We start from the raw sequence: 21,657 nt of genomic DNA, 5'->3' as shown, positions 1-21,657 counted from the left end.
TTTGGCTAGAAAAAAAAGGAGTTAAAAAAGAGGGTTAAAAAGAAAAGGGGAAGATTAGAAGTGAGGAGGAAAGGAGGGGGGAGGAGGAAAATGGGGCTGGAGGGAGGAGGGAAGGGAAGAAGGAGGAGGAGGGCTGAAGGAGGGTGGAGGCAAAGCTGAGAAGGGAGGATCCGAAGAGGGCAGGTTGCGGTTCAGGGGAGATGGCTGCGGATGGAGGGAGGATGCGGATGGTGGGTTCGGACGAAGTAGCTGCGGATCAGAGAGTGCGGTGCGAGATGGGCAAGGCAAGGCTGCGGTCCGAGCTGCGGATGCGAGCTGCAGTCCGAGGAGAGGACTTCGGTCCGAAGGGCAGTGATCCGAAGTCAAGAAGGGCTAATGGTTGCGGGATTCTCAGTTAGGCTAAGAGGTTGCGGACCAAGGCTTGGTTGAGAGGCTGCGGACCAAGGCCTGAGAGGGGCTGTGGGGAGGCTTCTTAGGAGGCTCCGGTAGGCAGTTTTTGGCTGCTGATCGGGGGTCCGAGAAGGGCTGAATATATGACGAAAAATGCTATTTTTTCATGAAAAATGGTACCGCAAAGACTATTTATTCATATTTTAATAATGGAATCTTTTATAAAGCATTTTAAGTCAAAAGTTGGTCTTGGGAAGGCAAAAAGAAGAGTGTGCAAGTGGGTTTTTAGGGACAAAAGGTGATGGGAAAGGACAATGTCACATGGTTTTGTCTTTTTGAGGGAGTAAATAGTGAAGTACTCTTTACCCAAAAGAGTAACAAGGACAATTGACTTTTTGCAAATAAATTATCACATCCAAACAATTCAATTTGAAGATCTACAGCAACTAAAATATGAGAATCAAGAGCTTCATACCTCATGAAGATAAAATTTGCTGGAAGAAAAAATCTTCAATAAAGAAATGTTTTGCTCCACTTTCTTCAAGAATAATAAGCCCATTAAATTTGTGTCTTCTCATTTCCAAGAACAAATACCTCCTGGAACAATTTCTTCAACATTTTGGAGACCACAAAAATAATTTCTTCTCCCATTTTTCTTCATTTCATCAACAGAAAAATACTAAGAACTTCAAGAACGTAAATTTCCAGCAGTGAATTTGAGTGAGCAGCAGCAACATAATTATTCTACTAAGTAAGAATCACCCAGAAAATAGAAAACTCATCAAAAATTTCCGGTTTGAACCCAAAAATTCTTGCAAAAACACGAAAAACTTCAAGATAATCACCGAACGGGAGTCGTTCCCTTGAACTAGTCGATTAAACCTTCAAGGTACGACTCTGATATCAATTGTAGGAACTCATTTTTATACGAACGGTGGATGCGGAAGAATAATATCTAGAAATTTATCGTGTATCAAAATATAAAAATCTGAAGAACATGATGAGAATTCTTAGAAGATGAAAAAGAAAGAGAGATAAAATATATTTCATGAAGAACATAGGTGGGAGAAAGAAACTCTCCCTGGATGGGAGAAATCCCACCACTTTCTCTCTCTAGAGATTACATTTTAGAAGTGCATAATAAGAAATGACCATCTCTCCCTTTATATATGAGGGAGAGACAAATACACCAATAATACAAATAAAGGGAAAAATACAACCTAACTATCACTCATTATTTGTAGAGCATTTCCATGCTCCAACAGACTGCTTGCTATGTTCATAATAGGATCACTATTCGTGTGATTCTTACAAGCCCTTATGAGTTGTGGAAAGGTAGAAAGCCTAACCTAGACTATTTGAAAGTGTGGGGGTGTGTTGCTTATTATCGGACTCCCGATCCTAAGCGAACCAAATTAGGAGCATGAGCTAATAAGAGTATATTTATTGGATATGCTCAAAATAGCAAGGCTTACCGGTTATTGGACATTGATTCAGTTGTTGTTGTGAAATCCAGAGATGTGGAATTCTTTGAGGACAAGTTTTCTAGGGATGAAGAAAACTCCAGTCATACAACACCTACAAGTACTTCTTGAGAAATACTCCCACCTCATCCTATTGTGGAGGAACCAAGGAGAAGTACCATGGCTAGAATAGAGAAAACTTTTGGAGATGATTTCTACTCTTATTTGGTCGAAGGAACGCAAAAGAAAGTGACGAGAGAGGTCATTTTTTTCCATTAATCTGGAAGATGATCCTAAGACCTTTACTGAATCCATGACGTCTCGAGATGCTCCTTTGTGGAAGGAAGTCATCAATGACGAAATAGATTCAATTATGGGTAATGGAACTTGGGAGTTAGCTGATCTACCCAATGGGAGAAGACCCATAGGATCCAAATGGATATTCAAGAGGAAATATCATCCAGATGGATCTGTATCCGCCTATAAAGCAAGATTGGTTGCAAAGGGCTATAGGCAGCGAGAAGGGATCGATTATTTTGATACCTATGCCCAAGTTGCTAGGATTAGTTCAATTAGAACGCTCATAGCAATATTAGCTTTAAAAGGATTGTACATTCATCAAATGGATGTGAAGACAACCTTTCTGAATGGTTATCTCAAGGAGGAGATTTACTTGGAGTAACCTGAAGGTTTCGTGATACCTGGACAAGAAAAAAAAGTGTGTAGACTTGTTAAATCCTTGTATGGATTGAAGCAAGCTCCCAAACAGTGGCATGAGAGATTTGACACCACTGTGACTGCCTTTGGTTTTCAGCACAACAGTGCTGACAGATATATTTATTCCAAATATATATCCGATTACATAATAGTTATATGTATTATGTTGATGATATGCTGATCATTGGCACTCACCTAGAAGGTATTCTTGAGACGAAAAAATACCTATCCTCGAACTTTAAGATGAAAGATCTTGGAGAAGTTGATACAATTCTTGGTATCAAGGTGAAAAGGACAGGTGGTCAGATTTCTCTTAGTCAATCTCATTATATAGAGAAAGTTCTGACAAATTTTCAACATTTGAACATTAAAGATTTCAACACTCCTTTTGATTCAAGTGTGAAACTAAAGGTGAATTCTAGTCGAGCAGTGGCTCAACTAGAATATGCTAGTGCAGTTGGAAGCATGATGTATGCTACTCACTGTACACGACCTGACATCGCATTCGATGTAAGAAAATTGAGTCAGTATACTCACTGTACACGACCTGACATCGCATTCGATGTAAGAAAAAAAAGTGGTTGGGTTTATACTCTAGCTGGTGGTGCTAATTCTTGGGCGAGCAAGAAACAGACATGCATAGCTCATTCAACGATGGAAGCAAAGCTAATTGCCTTAACAGCAGCGGGCAAAGAGGCAGAGTGGATTTGAGATCTACTTATGGATATCCGTTTGTGGGATATTCCAATGCCTTCGATACCCATGTATTGTGACAGTGAGGCCACGCTGTCTAAAGTATATAATGCGGTATATAATGGGAAGTCGAGACATGTAGGTCTGCGACACAATTTTGTGATACAACTAATTGAAAGTGGTACCATCAAGGTTGTCTATGTCAAGACAAGTAGAAACATGGCAGATCCGTTTACCAAACCTCTGATGAGAGATTTTGTTACATCTACCACGGGTGTCATGGGTCTAAAACCACAATAGAACTGTTTAGTGATGGAAACCCAACTTGACATTAGTGCACCTAATTCTCAAGTTTAAAGGGTAACAACGGAGTCACTAACGATAGAAGGTACTATCATTAATGATAGATCCATGTGAGGTAGGATAGTACGTCGTCGCCGAGAACGAGGTTGAGTTACGACTCTTAAAAACGTTTTGGAGACATCTAAGCAAATAAGATGTTATAAAACTTTGCCTATATTATCTAGAGGTGGTGCCGCCTCAAGTGAAGATTAGTGGTTTATCTTCTAAAGGGTCGTGAAAAGGGTTTATAGTGCATGGCCATATTAGCGCTCAGGGAGAACACAAAGATGACTTGTGATGTGTGGGGGTAAACCGGAGAGGTCATTAAGGTTCATGGTTTAAACCTATAAGGATACCATTGAATCGGTCTCTTCTTGTTTGTTCTCATTAAACTAAGGTTTAATCTTCGTGACACCCAAGTATCATCATCTGTCTGAGTGAAAGGAAACTTTCCAACTTGGTGGGGGATTGTTGGAAAATTATAGAGGATAAATTGCAAGTTGGCAAGTTTCTTATATCCCACATTGGTGGGGGAAGAAACTTTTAGTGGGTTTATATGCTTAATTCCTTGATAGGCCTTCAAAGGCTTTAGTGGATCAAGGAATGGGCCAAGCCCATGCACGCGCCTAGCCTAGCCTAGCACTAGCCGACGCCGCGAGTGCGTGAAATGGCGCGATTTAGGTGCACTTGGCACTTCGCACGACGCATCGGTCGCGAGGAGCTGAGGAGCTTTCATTTTTTGGCGAGTTCGGGTCAAGTCGGTTTGACCGACCCAGTCAAACGGTTACCTTCTAGGGTTTTGATACCTATAAATACTGCTCCCTAGGAGCTGTATTGACCACTCACAGAAATCAAAGCTCTCTCTCACTCTCTGCGTTTTTTCTTCCAGTTTCCGAGTATTCGTTTTGTGTTTATCGGTTTCCAGTGTTGTTGGAAAATCGATAGATCTGCATTAAATCCTGGGGTTTTACTCTGTTGCTCACAGCCAGTAGAAGCGAAGTAAAAAACCTTTAAGGACAGGAGTCCGATCCGTGCAGTTATTTGAAGTTCAAGATCAGCCATCAACAGGTTGGTTTTACTTTTCTGTCTTGCATTTAATTTCGTCCAACAACAGGACAATCTTCTTCTACCTTTCTTATAATCAGATCTAACCGAGAAGGATTATTCTGGTTTTGGACGAAACTTGGTAAATATAATAATAATAATTGGATCTATTATTCGCAACTAATCGACATATTATTCTCAATATTATTTGTCGGTTTCCTTGCGTGTCAATTAGTTTGAATTACAACTTATTGTAGGTAGTCAATATAACCGGCCAAGTACTGTAAGTACTATTAAAGTTGCCGAATGGATTAAATCCATCAGTAGCCAAACCTAGACGAACATTTTTAGGTTCTTTGGAAAACTCTTGATATCTCTTATCAAAATCACACCATGACTTCCCATCAACCGGATGACGCATAATACCATCCATTGAGCATCCAATATTATGCCAACACATATCTTTAGATGTGAATCCGGAGCTATACATTCGTCGAAGCCTTGGAGTCAAAGGAAAGTACCGAAACATTTTTTTTGGTACTTTCTTCCCATTTGTAGTTGCGTCCACTCATCTACTCTCCTTACAAATCGGGAAATTTTGCATGTAATCATTCTCCTCAAACAAAGCATAAAATTTGGGGTCTATACCTCGTCCCTCCTCATCTATATTTTCTTCATTTGTATTTTGTTCTGCCATAACATCATCAATTACATCAAACATATCATTAGTTATTGGAGTGTTTATCGGAGTGTTTATTCTTCGAGTCGAATGGTAGCCTAAATTCGAAGAAGCAACATGTTTCTCACGGTACTTTTATTAGTTTTATTATAGCATTCTATTTTCACTTCTTTTTCATATTTATAGTATTTATAGCATATTATTATTTTTTTCAGTTATAGCATTTTACTTTAAATATTATTTTGTTTTTTTCTATTATACAATCGTACTTTTAATAGCTTGTTTTCTTTTATAAATATAAACAAGAAATGAAAGTAGAAAGTTTTAATAAACAAACTATTAACGTATCCCTATAGGAATACGTCGAAGATAACGGAGCAGATATCTAAAGGACGACCTAGCTAACGGTTGCTACCCGGCATGAGTGTTAGGCATGGGCCCTCACCCTCGCGACTTCACATTTAGACCCCGATGCTCTATCACAAAGCTCCAACTCATAACGAGAAAATTTGGTCTATAGCAGGCTAAAAAAATTCTAATCGCTTCCAGAGCGACAAGTGTGACGCTCAGAGCGCTACCCTTCGGTGGTTCTGCACCGATAGCAGATAACCGCTAGTGGTGCACGATCCGCTAATAGGACGTCTCCACGTCCCGTCGGTCCAAATAAGACAAAAGATATTGTCGGGGACATGCTCCCACGACGACGGGTATAAAAGAAAATCTTCTTCTCCACAAGATAGGGTCTCCTCATTCTCTACCTTAAACTAAACCCTAATTCTCTCATGCATTTACTGACTAGACCGTCGGAGCTTTGTTCTGGGACCCGCTCCCGCTCCCGGACGACGACTGAAGACAGTTCTTTCTTTGCTGTGATTCTTAGGCTTAACCCAGACAAAGCTACCTTATAGCATCTTATTTTTGTTTTTTTAATTATAACATTATACTTTAAGTATTATTTTGTTTTTTTCTATTATAACAATTTACTTTTGTTTTCTTAAATTATAACATTGCACTTACATATTATAGCATTGCACTTACCTATTAAGCACTTTACAATACAAACCAATAGAAACTTACCTATTATAGCATTGTACTTACCTATTAAGCACTTTACTCAAACTAATAAACCTAAAAACTTAACACAATAACAAAATCATGCATATTATACATTCCAAACATCTTATACGTACTTAGACTAGTAAACTAAATAAATAGCAAAATCGTACATATTATAAATTTTATACATCAAATTTAAACCTTCTTATATTACTTAAAATATTAAACCTAAACAAATAATAAAATCATGCATATTATACATTTTATACATCTAATTCCAAAATCTGGAAACATACATTTGCCTATTTCAGAAAAATTAGAAAACCGAGAAAGAACCCCCAAAACTGGAAAACCGCACCGCTATGAAATGCCACCGAAATACCACCGAAAATCTGAATGTCGACGTCTTTGCTAGTTTACTCATCAGAAAAATAGCATCAAATTAGAAAACTAAAACAAAAAACACAAACACTGAAAATAGCAACCAAATTAAAAATAAATAAATAAATAAATAAATAATAAATAAAAAAACTAAAGAGGGATATTGTAGATTTACCTGCTACCCTTTAGTGGTGGTCGGAGATGAGTGGTAGAGGGGTCGGATTTCTACAAATTGAAACACAACGAACTCAAATCTACGGCTAAAATCTATGAAATCAGTAAAGGCAAAACAAAAGAAGCAAAATATCGGTGAAAAGGAATTTAAATCACGTCAAGCTCTGCATTGTCAGACTGTGGTGGCCGGAGACGGGTGGTGCTCGAAAATCAAACCCAAATTCTGTGAAATCCAACCACAAAAAATTCAAAATCAGACCCAGATTGTGAAATCACGAAAAGTATAATGGATGAATTGTTATACCGGTGAAAGGGGTGAAATCCGGTGGAGATAGCGTCGGAAAATCAACAGTCACTGGTGAGGAGAGTTTTGGATGGCTCAATTGCGCGATCATGAATAAAGATGGACTTCAGGTGTTAAAGACATTTGAACCTTATATCGATGACATGTCTTCAGTATAGGCTTAATGAAAAAGACGTCGTAGTGAATTTCTCGCAAATAAAAAAATAATTGAAAACATTAATTTGTGCGACAAGTTGTCTGGATACATTTCACCCGGATCGCCACATCTTGTGCCGAAGACATGTTGTCGAGATAGATTTTGGCAAAACGACATCGTTTTTAATTTTTTCACCAAGGAATATAAATATATCGAAAATATAATATTTGTAACCTATACCGGTGACATGTCGTCGACATAGGTTTTCACAAGACCACCAACTTGCTATTCATTCCCGCCGAAGCTATGGCGACGACTTGTCGTCAGTATAGAGGTTCGGTTTAAAGTTGTCAGAACCCTATACCGTCGACATGTCGTCTGCATAGCTGCCTTTGTAGCGACGAATTTTGTCGTTGGGATAGATGTTGTCGGCACAAGTGTAGTTTCTTGTAGTGCCCGCTTCGCATGGGACGTATCGGTAATTTGCAACTGTTTTAGCCAACGTTATCAGTTTCAATATCCGTGTTGTGGGAAGTAAACTCTAAATCTTCTATTAGGCAATGATCATTTTTTAATACGTGGACAATTTGTTGTAAAAAAATTCGGCTTAGGGATTTTTTTAAATTACAAGGAAAGTTTTGTAATTTGTTTTCTACAAATGGACCAAACCTGACAGTATATGAGAGTCTTGTGGTGATAGTGGCACACACAAAAAATACTCTATTTAAACACATAGACTATCTCTGTAAAAATAATTATACAAGGACCTTTTTTGTAAATTACAGGGACAACTTTTGTAATTTATTTTATATATAGGACCAAACATGTCACACCCCCGAACCAGACGGCGAAAACGTCCGAGGGCTCGTGTGATTTAATTTGAAATATCATCACAATGAATATACATGAAACATAACATAAACATCACCATGCATTAATACATTACAACCGTCATTGTTCACATCAAGTACATTGTTTACATTACATAATCCAAAACATAAATTGTTTATCGATTGACATCACACAAAAGACGTTCAGAAACACGCTTGGTAATTCTTCATTCTAACAGTTATCTGAGAACACAAGTTATTTTGAAAACGGTCAACATATATAATGTTGGTGAGTTCATAAGCAGGTTTGATGTGAAAAAGTTTTGTATCGTTTATAAAACCCAGAAAATCCGATATTTTCTGAAACAAAAACTGTTTGCAAAAAAAAGGGTGATGATCCATAAGTATACGTGTGCATGATTTCAAAACATGTAAAAGTGATATGCCTTTCATACTAGTTTCTTGTATTATAGTTGTTGTAAGTAAAAGTGAATAATGTTGTTCTCCCGGAAAACCCGATGTTTTCCGATATAAAGAGTATGATAGCCTTGTATTATTGTATCGTCACAGCGTATGAATATGATTTCCCATGATTACTTAGGTGGTAATGGATCTCTATGTGAGTCGTTATAACCATGCATAATAATGACTATTTCGCCTGTCTTGGCATTTTATCAAATGCCGGTTTTGAATTAAGATTTTGTCACCCTAGACTGGCCGAGTCTAACTGTAGGGAACAGCTCAGGTGTGGGGGAGTCATCCCCGTATAGATCTATACACAAACTCTCGCTCTCCCTCCAGGAGACTTTGATTATAACTACAGGCTACGACCGAACACTCGTTGGTGCCGACCGGTATTTCTCACTAAATCCCAATTATTACCCCATGAATATGTATAACGTTACGTGTATTTTGAATTTCTAAACCGTTTGATAGATCCATGAATACGAACGAATAAAGCCCAACGAACACGAAAAAAAAAAGACAACTGGGGCCCATTAATCATTTTTGTTGACATTTTCGGCCCAAACATAATTTATTTTACAATTTCAGCACCAAAATACAATGTTTGACATTTTCAGCCCTTATTTGTAAAAAGTTTACACTTTTGGCCCAAATTCCGTAAGTTTTACAATTTTGGCCCAAAATCCAAAAAGTTTGCATTTTTAGTCCAAATTTGCACTAAAGTCGTTTTCAGCCCCTGAAATAGTTTATTTATGTTTTAGACTCATATTTTGATAAATTTACAACTTCGGCCGCCAAAAATCTTTATTTTTCACAACTTTGGGCCCAAAAACCGTGAGGTCCAAATCTTAAGCCCAATAAGCATAAATTTATGTTTTTAGCCCCTTGAGAAGTATTATTTCCATAAAAATCAGATTTTATATAAATAAATACCATTTTGTCCTTATAAAACCTAAAAACATCATCTTTTAACCAAATCTTTGTTATTTTGCAAAAATGACACATATAGAAATCTTTGGCTTTGTTTTTCACTTCTTAAACATAAGGACTCTTGGATCTTTGAAGTATGTTGTTTATTATGTTTTTGTTTATGAATCTTTCACACTTTTAGCTATATATCTCGAGATCTAACAATTATTATCACATTTTAGCAACACAAACCAAAGGAATCACATATAACATGCATACACACATAGATCAACACATATCACTTGTATTCTCCCCCCAAAAACAAGTAAAAACCGAAAACAAGGGGGTATGAACTCACCTTGCTTAGTTGTTCACGGTTTTGAAGAAGAAATGGAAGAGGTTGAGGTGATTCTCGGCCCTAGCAAGCTTCTTGAGAAATCTTTGGGCTTAGATGGGTTCTAAGAAGCATGATCATGAATTTGAATGAATTAAGAGAAGATTTTTGATAAGATATAGTAGTTAACCCATGGATTCAAGTAAAAACTTACCAAGGATTTGTGATATGAGTGAAGAATCTTCTTGGAATGCTTGCAAATCTCGAAATTTTGATGGAAGAATGAAGGTGCTCTTGAGAGAATTTTGGAAGTATTTGGAACTGAATTAATTATGTGTGTGTGTTGATGCTCTCGGCCAAGAGTAGAAGAAGAAGAGAGGAGAGAAGTTGTGAGGTAATAGATGCATGGAGATATGAGAAGTTGCATGGATATATGTTGAGTATAATGCTTGGTTATCCTACATGTAAAAATGAGGTGGCATGGTTTAATCTTTCATTCTTTTTTTTATACTTGGGCCGAAATGGGCTAAAGGAAGGAGGTAAATTAATTTGGCCCACTTCTTATCTTGGTTCGAAATTATGAGGTCCATAGAGAAGTTTTCGGCCCATTGGGCCTTTAGGGTAGTTCACGGCCCAATTTTGTATAAAAGAATGGATTTATGGTCCATGAAAGCTAATTGAATCAATTATGGCCCAATAAGGCCCATTAAGGTAAATCAAATCATTTTGGATCCATTATGGCCCAAAATGTTAAGTTTCATGGAAGTGGGTCCAATTAGAGCCCATTTAAGGGTTCTAGGCCCAAAACAGTTAGATTGGAGACTTATTGGTCCATTAGGACCAATAAGGGAATCCTAGTCCATAATAGACTTAAACCGGGATTTTTAGGGTCTCCAATCTTTCGTTGACCATTGGGAGTGTTTGTATTGAGTTTTGCTCTTTCATTTGGATTTTTAATGGAAGTTTGTGGTCATTGAATATTCTCAAATCATGTTTTCAAGTCAGGGTTACAATTGTTGTCATTGATAATGCTTACATAAGGATAGAGTTTCCTAGCCAAATTTGCTAGTTGTGACATCATCCCCCCGTTAGAGGGAATTTCGTCCCGAAATTCTTTTGAAGCTAGATTTGTGAATGCGAGAATAAGTGAGGGTACTTTTGTTTCATTTGGTCTTCGCGTTCGCATGTGAATTCCGGTCCATGCTTTGCGTTCCATCGAACCTTCACAATCGGAATGCGACTTTGCTTAGTACTCTTCACTTCCCTGTCCATGATTTCAACTGGTTCCTCGATGAACAGGAGATTCTCGTTGATTTCGATTTCTTCCAATGGGATGGCAAGAGTTTCATCGGACAATCACTTTTTTAGATTGGAAACATGGAACACGGGGTGTACGCTGCTGAGCTCAACAAGTAGCTGCAGCCTATAGGCCACTGGGCCGATTCGGGCAAGAATCTTGAATGGCCCAATGTATCGTGGGTTTAATTTTCCCCGTTTCCCGAAACGAATCACCCATTTCCAGGGAGAGACCTTTAACAACACCCGATCCCCGACTTGAAATTCCAAGGGCTTTCGTCGTTTATCATCATAGCTCTTCTGTCGGTCTCGTGATGCTTGAAGTCGAGCTCTGATTTGAACTATCTTCTCTGTCGTTTCACGTATGATTTCTGGCCCTGTTAAAGCATTGTTTGGTGTCTGTCCTCTTGCTAGCTGAGTGTCACTTACCTCAGCCCAACACAACGGTGATCTACATTTACGACCATATAATGCTTCGAAGGGAGCAACTTTAATGCTCGCGTGATAACTATTATTGTACGAAAATTCAATCAAAGGTAAGTGGGTATCCCACGACCTTCCGAAGTCTATCACACATGCATATCTTCAAGCGTTTGACTGGTTCGCTCACTTTGACCATCTGTATGTGGGTGGTAAGCAGTGCTCATGTCGAGTTGTGTTCCCATAGCTTTTTGAAGTGATTGCCAAAAACGTGAAGTGAATCTACTATCTCGGTCTGAGATAATAGATACTGGCACCCCATGGAGTCTCACGATCTCCTTGATGTAGGTTCGGGTCAATTTTTCCATCTTGTAAGATTCCTTTATTGGCAGGAAATGGGCGGATTTGGTCAATCTATCGACGATTACCCATATAGCATCCAGCCCATCCGTTGTCTTGGGTAATTTAGTCACGAAATCCATGGTAATCCTTTCCCATTTCCACGCGGGTATTTCAGGCTGCTGTAATAGTCCCGAGGGCTTTGGATATTCTACCTTTACTTTAGCGCAAGTGAGGCACTTGCCAACGTAAGTGGCAATTTCTGCCTTCATGTTAGGCCACCAATAATATTGCTTGATATCCAGGTACATTTTATCTGAACCCGGATGGATGGAGTATCGTGTCCTATGAGCCTCATTCATGACTACCTCTCTGAATCCCCCAAGTTTAGGGACCCAAATTCGGTTCATGAAATAATATGTTCCATTCTCCTTGACTTAGAAATTCTTTTCCATTCCACGTAACGCTTCGCTTGTTATGTAATCTGTCTTCATGGCATCAAACTGAGCTTCTTTGATTTGCGAGAATAGATGGAATTGAATGGTTATCGAAAGAGTTTTCACACGACGATTCGAGTATTCTTTTCGACTCAAGGCATCAGCTACCACGTTAGCCTTGCCTGGGTGGTACTTGATTTCACACTCATAATCGTTTAGCAGCTCAACCCATCTTCGCTGCCTCATGTTTAACTCCTTTTTATTCAATATGTGTTGGAGGCTTTTGTGGTCAGTGAAAATGGTGCACCTTGTACAATAGAGGTATTGTCTCCAAATCTTCAAAGCAAAGACCATAACTCCTAATTCGAGATCATGGGTGGTATAATTCACCTGATGCGTCTTTAGTTGTCGGGATGCATAAGCTATCACCTTCCCACGCTGCATGAGTACACAGCCTAAACCCTGATTCGAAGCATCACAGTAAACTACGAAGTCCTCAGTTCCCTCTGGTAATGATAGTACTGGTGCACTACAGAGAGCTCGTTTCAGAGTTCGGAAGGCAACCTCCTGCTTTTCTGTCCATTCGAATGGTACGCCCTTTTGTGTAAGCATGGTAAGAGGCTTGGATGTTCTGGAGAAGTTCTGGATGAATCTTCTGTAATAGCCTGCGAGACCCAGAAATTGACGAATTTATGTGGGTGTCGTCAGGACTGCCCATCCTTCAATGGCTTTAACCTTGCAAGGGTCCACATGTATCCCTTCCTGGCTGACAACATGACCTAAAAAGTTCACGCTACAGAGCCAGAACTCACACTTAGAGAGTTTTGCGTACAACTTTTCGGTTCGTAGGGTTTCCAAGATTTTTCGGAGATGTCGATTGTGTTCCTCTTCGCTTCGAGAATAGACCAGGATATCATTGATGAAAACGATTACAAAGTTGTCAAGGAATGGACGGCAAACTCGATTCATCAGATCCATAAATGCGACAGGGGTATTCGTTAATCCGAAGGGCATTACAACAAATTCATAATGTCCATAGCGAGTTCGGAAAGCGGTCCTGGGGATATCCTCCTCCCGGACCTTGAGTTGATGATAGCTGAATCGCAGATCTATCTTAGAGAAGTAGTTTGCTCCTTGAAGCTGGTCGAATAGATCGTCGATTCGTGGAAGTGGGTAGTGATATTTGATAGTGAGCTTATTCAGCTCTCTATAGTTGATGCACATCCTAAAGGATCCGTCCTTCTTTTTAACAAAAAGTACCGGAGCTCCCCAAGGCGAGAAGCTGGGTCGGATGAATCCTTTGCTCAAGAGTTCGCTGAGTTGGCTTGACAATTCTTGCATTTCCAAAGGAGCCAACCTATAGGGCGATTTGGCGATGGGTGTAGCTCCTGGCACAAGGTCGATTCGGAACTCGACTTGTCTTTCTGGGGGTATCCCCGGAAGATCTTCAGGAAAGATGTCAGGGAAATCGCAAGCCACTGGGATGTCTCGAATATTAATCTCTTCCTTGGATTTATCCACAATGTGAGCCAGAAACACAAAGTCCTTCTTTTGTAGACACTTCTGTGCCTTAATACATGAGATAAGACGAAGGTTCGTACTGGGTTTATCTCCGTATATGATTAGGGTTTCGTGGTTAGGTAGATGAAGGCGAGCGACCTTCTCGTGACACATAATTTCAGCATGATGGGGGCTCAACCAATCCATGCCGATAATCACATCAAAACTCCTAACAGTTACACGCATCAAGCTTATTTGAAATGTGTGGTGATTTAAGGTTAGGGTACATCCTACGTAGATTTCCCCAGTTGATTCTCTTTTCCCATTAGTCATTTCCACCGTAAAGGTTTCATTAAGCGTGTGGGGTTGTTGTTTTAGCAAATGTTTGAATTTATTACTAACAAAACTCCGCTCTGCCCCAATATCAAATAGGATGCATGCATATGTGTTGTTAAGGAGAAACGCAGCGGGATCGTGAACAACTTCCCCTTGACCCATGGTCAGCACTCTCCCTGCTCCTCCATTCCCTTGGTTGTTGACATTGGGGCAGTTTCGACGAAAATGCCCAGTCCTTCCACATCCATAACAGGTGTGGCTAGCCCCAGCGTTGTTGTTGCTGTTGTTGTTGTTGTTGTTGTTGTTGTTGTTGTTGCGGTTGTTGTTGTTGTTTCCCTATTGCTGAAACTGGGGAGGATAGGTCCTACAGTATCTTGCCGTATGACCCTTTTGGTTGCAACTGGTACAATGCATCTCCCTGCATCCACCATTGTGATAGAGATTGCACTTGTTGCACTTCGGTAGATTTTCGAAATACTGCTTAGGGGCACTTGGGGTGGATGAGGCTGGAGCATGCGGGGTGGAGGGGACTTGGGTGGTTGCAGCATGAACCGTTACTGTTTGTTGTTTCTTTGACGACTCTGAGCCTTGTCGTCCCTTCCTCTTGTTATTCTTTCCCTTCTTGTTATCACTCTCCTTCTTGCTTTCAGTTTCTCCTGCTTTCTCGCCCTTCTTGTTGTTGTGGTCGTACAACTTTTTGGCTAACCTTTTGGCGCTGTCAAAGGTTTCGGGATTTGCGGCTATCACGTTTCCTTCAATCGGGGAGGTTAATCCCCAGATGAATCGTTCGATCTTCTTTCCTTCTGAAGTAATCATTCCAGTGCACAACAGAGACAGTTCACTAAACCTTGATATGTAAGCATCGATGTCGGAGTTTCGGACGGTGAGATTCCATAACTCTTGCTCCATTTTCTGAATCTCGCCACGCGGGCAGTATTCAGCCATTAGCATTTCCTTTAATTCCATCCATGGCATGGCATTAGCCACCGGAAGAGTCATAGCCTCCACATGTCCATTCTACCAGGTGAGAGCTTGATCAACAAATGTACATGCTGCAAACTTCACCTTGACTTCTTCAGGGCATCCGCATATCTCGAACACCGATTCCACCTTTTCAATCCATCTCTTCAGGGTTATCACCCCCCCCGGATGCCATTAAAGGTTCGTGGTTTGGCGTTGGTGAAATCTTTGTAAGAGCATGTCTTGGTAGGTCCTTGGTTCATCCCGTTGTTTGAACTTCCGGCCCCCTGTCCGTTGCCTCCACCATTATTCCTATTGTGGATATGCGCCAGTGCTGCTGTGACTGCAGCAGATACAACTGCTTAAAATGCAACTGAGTTGATTTCTGGTGGCGGCGGTGGTTGATTGTTTCCGCGAGTTGGTCTTTGAGGCATCTTACTGTCATGGAACAGAAAGACGTTGAGTACGCATCGTGTTAAAGTTGGGAATTTCGTGAACCGATTGTGCATCTAAGTGGTTCCACAGATTTACACCAAATAAGTAAAATATAAACCACATAACAGATAACAACATCACGATAAAACACATAATATATATATATATATATTTTTTACTAATAATATTCGTACTTTGATACATTAAAATTTGCCCGAAAGGGCATACATAAGGGTACAAAGTTCGGCAGCATAACGACTCTATGAGTAGTGTAATCACTTAAACATGGAGTCGGTAGTACATAACATGGTAATCATAAGTGAACATAGCACTAGTAGGGGGGTCTACAGATTCTAAACATACTAGGAGGTGTCTAACGGTGGTAGAGAGGTCATATCCCAAAATGTTGTGCCAATAACTGAGCCATCTCGGTCATTTCATTGATGACCTCATCCCTTTCCTGCTCAGCCTGTACAACTCGTGCCTCCATGGCAAATAGCTGTTTCCGAAGTGTGGCAGCCTCTACTTCCGGAGAACGATCCTCACCCACGGGATTTCCGGGTGGGGCAGGGTGGTCCTGGTGTGTCTTGTTGGTAGGTGGTTTGACGGGGGCTTCGTCTGCGTCTCTTTCCTCCTCCATGTCGTCATCAGTCCCCTTAAATTCGTAGTCCGTATCAGTGTACTCGTCGGGCCCAATGTCGTGAGCTGCCCCTTGTCCTTGCTCGGGGTTGTCTTCAATCATTCCGTGGGCCACTAGGGCCTGGTGAAACTGTATGCCTTGCTGTTCCTCCGCCATGGTGACTGAGATGGGGAACACGTAAGGAGGGTATATATTAAACCATTATTATTCCTAAGACATTTTAGTTGTTATTGTAATTGGTTTGATGCTCTCCTCTTGGTTAACAAAAAGGTATGCCTTAGGTTTACTGACCAACCTGTCACACCCCCGAACCAGACGGCGGAAACGTCCGAGGGCTCGTGTGACTTAAATTGAAATATCATCACAATGAATATACTGTTGGATTAATGTCTAAGTCCATAACTATATTTGGTATGTACTTGACCCGAACCGGCATGGTCCATTTGGGTTGCACTTCACCGGCACAATTTATATGGATAGTCTTTTGAGAATAGTATATTTATGATTTATATTAATATATTATAAGTTCTAATATATTAATATGGAATCATATTATTTAATTAGTATTGATCAAGAATTAATTTAGAATTAATTAAGTGATCAAAAAGAACTAATTAAATATGGACTCTTATATATATGGAATGGGCCAAGTTCATTTAGGTTGGGCTAAGCTTTCATGGATGGTCCATGGAGCTTTTAACCCATGGATCCTATATAAATGAAAGGTCATGGGTATTAGGGTTTACATGGATGTAACCCTAATCCTCCATAATATATAAAGGGGTCCTTGGCTCACAAAATTGGCACAAGTGTGTGAAAATAAGAGTGAGCCGATTTTAGTGTGCATACATATTCTCTCAAGTTCTTCCAAGGTGTTTTGGTGATTTGTGATTCCATTTGAGGCTTCCACACTATTGGGGCTAAGCTCTTAAAGCTTGAAGACATCAAGCTACATCAAAAGGTATGTCATCTAACTAGAACTTTGTAGTATAGGTGCTTCATAATATGCTAGTTAGGATGAAACCTTGGAATAGTTAATATTTGCATGTATAATAGAGAAAACATAGATCCAAGGTTTATAGGGTTGCATGTACACCATAGGATGTTGTAGTATACTAAAACCCAACAGTGGTATCAGAGCCATGGGTTGTTTTCTGTTATATTGATGCAAATGTTTTATTTTCAAAGTTGGAAAAAAAAAAGAAAAAAAAAACATGACGTTTGTCAAATTTTAAGATAATTACTTGTTTTTGTGAAAAACTAATTATTTGTAAAATTTGAATCATTTGCTATATGAGTTGAATTAGGTCAAATTTAGTAAAAGATAAAATGATATGATTATTTTATTAGTTTTAAAAGTTTGATCTAAAGAGTTTTTTGAAACCTCCATAAGTTATGGATATGAAAAGGTTTTTAAAAAAATTGATTCAAAGTTTTTTATGGAGTTACAAAACTTGGTCTTAATGTTTTAAAGAATTCCATAACTTGTTCTTAAGTTATGGAACATGAAAAGTTTCATTAAACCTTAATTAAACTCATAAGTTATGAAAAATCCAAGAGTTTTGAAAGGTTTCAAAACTTGTCCTCAAGTTTTGGAATTTGTAAAGTTACCCCCCATGTATACTTTAATTCCAAACTAGACCTTAGAATTTTAAAAGTTTAAAATTCAACCCTTATACTATTATTATAATTTTAATTATATAGATATGTATAAGATAAAGTCGTCTTACCATTAGTAGGCCTCATTCACGAAGCCGGTCTATAAGGGGGGTATAAGGTTACTGCCTATAAAATGGCAGTTTAATCGGTGTCCACTCTCACTCACCGCTTCCTTGACCGGTGGAGGGTCGTTAGCCGAACAGGTAGGACAAGGACTATAATTCTCCCTTCATTATAAGTATAATGATAAATACTAAGTAACTAAACACTTATAAATTCCCAATCTTAGTTACTTAGGAAAATGTGAATAAGGTGCTAATCCATGAAATTACACTTTGCACTTTGTTTAAGCTGTTAGTGGAGCGTGTGTGGTTAACCGGCACACTAACCTGGACTTAACAAGGTAGGCAAAAGGTAACTTAATGTTTATCATAGTATCGTTGGAGCGTATGTGGTTAACCGACACATCGATTGAGGGGTAAATATTAAGGGTACCAAGTATATTTGCATGGTTACTTCACACCTTGTTTTGTGATCCTTGGCATCCCAGTCACAAAACTTGAAGGGCACACTCGAGATTGAAACATGCCATTGAAAAGTTCAATGAATCTCAAAAGAATCTAGGAGTTTCAAAATCAATTAAAACCTAATAATACATTTCGTTTATCTTGGTGGAAATTGGTGAATTGTCATTCACCTACCTTCAAATATTTTATAGCTTGGATTACGGCATCCCTCTTCCAAGTTATAAAATAGTTTGTTGGGTCCTAGCCTTAATATATCATATTGGGTGTTATATTAAGGACTTAAATCAACTTTACGTGAATTTCTCCCATTGTTGATGTCTGGTTTAGACAACAATGATCTTCCCAAACCAAGCTTTCCTAATGAATATGACTTCCCGAGTTTGGCTCATGGAAGTCATACTTCTCTTCCTCCACCTCCTCCAATTATTCTCCCTAACCCACAAGTTCAAGGTCACTCAAGCCCTAATGGCAAGCAAGGTCTATGTGTGATCACATCTTAGAGATGAAGTCACATATTGACAAGCCGGGAGAGTTGGGTGTCAAAGTCTTGAGAAAGTTGGATGTTCAATCACTTTCTAAGTCACATAGTGAGTTCCTTTGGGACTACTATGAAACAGACTATGACATGAACCTTAATGATCATATCTATTTGCTTGGTGCTGCTGAATCAGTAATGATATGGAACGATAGTAAAGCAAATTTGATTAGAAGATCAACTTCCAAAAAAAATTATGGACAGTGACAATGGTGACACTGGAAATCCAGAAAAAGCATTCTCTTCCCAATGGAAAGGGATTGGCCATAGTCAACCCGGTTGACCAAATGGTAAAGAGAAAGGCTAAGTCTGAGATAGTACCATTACCAAAGGGTCCATATGTTTATTTTGCCAAAGGAAGGGGCGTTGATTGCAAAGCTGCCAAATTTACCTAAGGATGTTAAAGTCAATAAGTTTGACTCTACATCAGGTAGAGCCTATTATCTAACTCTGTTAAGTTCTATTCTGAGATCCTCATTACATGATGTGACTGGGTCACATGTTGATGTTCTAAGAATCAAAGAATTGAGAGAAATCTTAAAGGAAGTATATGCTGATTCTGATCGCGAAGGTGGATTTCGATCGCATCAGAATTTTGAGTAGTTGCTTAAGAAGTTATGATATATTGCTAAGGAATAGATAACAACAATTTTCCATTTGGATTGTAAGGATAAGTTTTTCCGCAAAGTTTTAAAATAAAAGAAAATTGTTTAATTTTTATTTATTTGAAGTATCCTTACAATGGCATTTGTGGAAAATTATTGCTTATATGATTCCACTGACAGCAATATTGGAAAATGGATTTGATTCTTTCATTTGTGGTAGTGTCTAAATTTACCAAATCAGGAAAGTTCCTCATCACCCAAGTTTCAATTGGACCGAAACTTGGAATCATGCAAGTTGAATAGTATGACGAATGAGAACTTTCAAGCATTGGAAAATCAAGACTAATTACTTGTTCACATGGATGTGTGAGTCAAGTGAAGGACTAAAGGGATCGAGTACACATTCTTGTGCACTGGTCATGTCCACCACAAAGCTCGTTAAGACTATTTGATTTACTAAAGTTTAGTAAATATGGTTATACTTACAAGTTTAAGTATAATTCTGAAACATTGGAAAAGTCTCAATGTATGGCAGAACGAATGGGAAGAATCAAATTAGGCATAAAGATAAAAGTTTCTCAAATCTGAAAAGATGGGAGAGTACTTTAGTATCATGTTTGTGATCATCTTAATGATTTAGAAATCATATCACAATTAGTCCTCTAAAGGTCATCTTAGTGCATTCTTATGACTAAGAAGAGGAGTCATGAATTGTTGAAATGGTTAGATCAGGAAGATGAGTCATACTTCGTTCCAAAACAATTCTTAGAGTCATACTCCAAGATTGTAACTTGAGTGACATATCTTAAAGAAAGGTTTAAAACACTTGTCAAATGTAAGAGTAAAAGTGTCCTACTCTTGTACATTTGAAATTGGTAAGTTGTGATGTTTTGGATAAAACAAAGACCAACTAAGGCCAATTGTGTGAAGTGTTTGTCTTGATAAAGAATCCGCACTATCTCTTGAATATTTGGCAAGATAGTCTTATATGTCAAGAGGATAGTGGGAGTCTTAAAGATCCTAAAAAGAATTTCAAGAACTAATCAAGAATAAAACCTGAGGTTCTTCACTAGCACACGACTTGAGGTTTATAACCTATCGTGTTGACATATTCTGTGCCCATTCCAGTTAAAGTTGGCTTTGCATAGGAGTTTTGAAAGTTCTCAATTGGTTGCATAACAACTTGGAAGCAATGGCAGGCCCTGTACTGCCAGGTGGCAAGAAGTTAAGATTGCATAAGTTCAGTCCATATGAGTTTGGATTTGTCATTATCCTTGTCTTGTGACTATGGTTTTAAGGATTCACATGGATAAGAACACATACACCATAAAATCTAAGGGTCATAAGGTTTCTCTCCGATTCATGAAAATGATGGTGAGGAAACACTTCCACCAAGTAGATTTGAAGCAGATGGCAAAAGGTCTAAACAATTGAGACTATGATTACGGCATCCCTTTTCATAGTTCTGAAATTGTTTAGACACACATGCTTGCTATCTAAGGAAAGGTGTATGATTTTGATAAAGTTTTATCAAAGCATCTCGTATCAGAAATCTGAACTTTGGTAAGAAAGTCAATAAAGTATTGATTTCTAGAAGTCCAGCTGATTTCTGAGTACATGTCAAAGCTAGTGGGAGCATAAGTGTTATGCTAATAATCATCATGTTAGTGGGAGCATGATAATTATTGTTAGTGTTGCAAGTTAGCAATGTTAATTATAGAAAACAAAAGTTTCAATTCGTGAAGCTGCAGGGATTGAAAAAGTTGTTTGCTATAATTAAGGGAGAGGATATACTTCATTTCAGTTCTAAAGGCTTAGATTGAGACCTTAATCATCCTTAGTCAAGAATATATATATGAATTTCATGTTGGATTGGTTCAACTTAAGGAAATTCTATATATTGCGTTCTCAAAATTCGATTATGATTACGGCATCCCTCTTCATAGTCAAATTTTGAAAACATGGCAAATAAAAATATTGTAGCAAAAGACTGGTCTAGAATCATGTCTTTATGTGAAACATCATGAATCATGTACCATTTGCTTTGGGTA

At 38.8% G+C, this 21,657-nt stretch overlaps 1 pseudogene; it reads left to right on the top strand.

Annotated features, from left to right (window-relative positions):
• Positions 1 to 2,166: 2,166 nt before the first annotated feature.
• LOC145164235 (putative mitochondrial protein AtMg00820 pseudogene) lies at positions 2,167 to 2,535 on the top strand (annotated as a pseudogene).
• Positions 2,536 to 21,657: the final 19,122 nt, after the last annotated feature.

This window comes from Lactuca virosa, chromosome 3, assembly GCF_052849685.1.
Source record: "Lactuca virosa cultivar CGN04683 chromosome 3, Lactuca_virosa_CGN04683_v6, whole genome shotgun sequence".
In the NCBI taxonomy this organism is placed as follows: Eukaryota; Viridiplantae; Streptophyta; class Magnoliopsida; order Asterales; family Asteraceae; genus Lactuca; species Lactuca virosa.
Note: the sequence above shows the minus strand (reverse complement) of the source record. Positions and strands in the feature narration are given on the sequence as shown.